This window comes from Meles meles, chromosome 12 (genome assembly GCF_922984935.1).
Source record: "Meles meles chromosome 12, mMelMel3.1 paternal haplotype, whole genome shotgun sequence".
Taxonomy (NCBI): domain Eukaryota; kingdom Metazoa; phylum Chordata; class Mammalia; order Carnivora; family Mustelidae; genus Meles; species Meles meles.
In genome coordinates, this window is record NC_060077.1 from 7,225,028 (window position 1) to 7,226,288 (window position 1,261).

General features: G+C 53.1%; 1 non-coding gene across 1 annotated transcript; it reads left to right on the forward strand.

Annotated features, from left to right (window-relative positions):
* Positions 1-936: 936 nt before the first annotated feature.
* LOC123954769 lies at positions 937-1,040 on the forward strand. The gene has a single exon (XR_006821143.1). It is a non-coding gene; the product is annotated as a U6 spliceosomal RNA (small nuclear RNA).
* Positions 1,041-1,261: the final 221 nt, after the last annotated feature.

The following is a 1,261-nucleotide window of genomic DNA, read 5'->3' on the forward strand; positions in this document are numbered from 1 at the left end:
GGAGAGAGATTGCAGAGCCAAGGGGCGGTTTGGGGGGACCCTGGGGATGCTGGGGTACAGGGAGGTCAGGAAAGCCCTTAAGCGAGGGAGGTGAGTCACCTAGAGAAGATGTGAAGTCAGGGGGTCTTGTCTTGATCTTCATGGAGCAGCTGAGAAGGAGCTGTGAGGAGGAACCCAGCGGGGAGGAGTCCCCAGGCCACGTGCGCTGCCACTTGCCAGGTCAGGACCTCGAGGGCCCAGCCGCTGAGGTTACAGGGAATCCCCGCTGCCCAGGGACAGCCCTGACATTCCAGTGGGCTCCTGGTCACTTCTCATGTTGTCCTTTAACTTTCCCAGAAAGGCTTTGGCTGTGTGACCTTCAGCTGCCTGCCCCTCCTCTCTCTGCGTATTCTCTGACTTACAAGAGGAGGGTGAGGGGTTAATAATATTTGGCTCGTAGAACGTCATAGGCGCTACCTGACGTACTGCAGTCCCGGCTCCTGGCACGTGGCAAACACGCGCTCTGTTAGCTCCTGTACAGTTACTGCCGCTGTGTCTAGGACCGGGTTCCTGCCTCCAGCTTGCGTAGACAGAGCACTTACTGTGTGCCTGGTGGTGCTGGGGCCTATAGCCGCGATTTTCATTCTCGGGACAACCTTAGGAGGAAGTGCTCATCAGTATTAACAGTTTACCGAGGAGGAAACTGAGGCTGGGGGAGGACAGGAACATTTACCTCCAGTCGCTCAGATGGCAAAGCCAGGTTTCAAGCTCAAGGCCCCGACCGCATCCAGCACCCGCTCAGACTCGTCACGGTTGTACCTGACAGTGCCCGGGCTGACAGTCGGTGCTCTGCAGGTGAAATTTGTACTCCTAACACTTACGTATCTACTCGGCTCTCTGTTGGAGAAATAGAGCTTTCCTACTTACAGTCATTTCCTTATAAAATAAACTTGCCAAGTCCTCACTTTGGTGGGACTTATATGACAATCAGAACGCCACAGAGATGAGCATGGCCCCTGCCCAAGGCTGACACCCAAACTGGTGAAGCCTTCCAGATTTTCACCTGTTAGGTACTCTCTGTAGAATAAATACATAAACAAACGCTTATTTTTCGGCACTATCCACAATAGCCAAAATGTAGGAGCCGCTCAAATGCCCATCGAACGGATGAATGGAGAAACAGAATATGGTCTACCCATGCACTAGACTACTACTCATCCACAAAAAGCAACGAAGTACTGAGTCGTGACCCATCACGGATGGACCTGGAAAACAGCACACT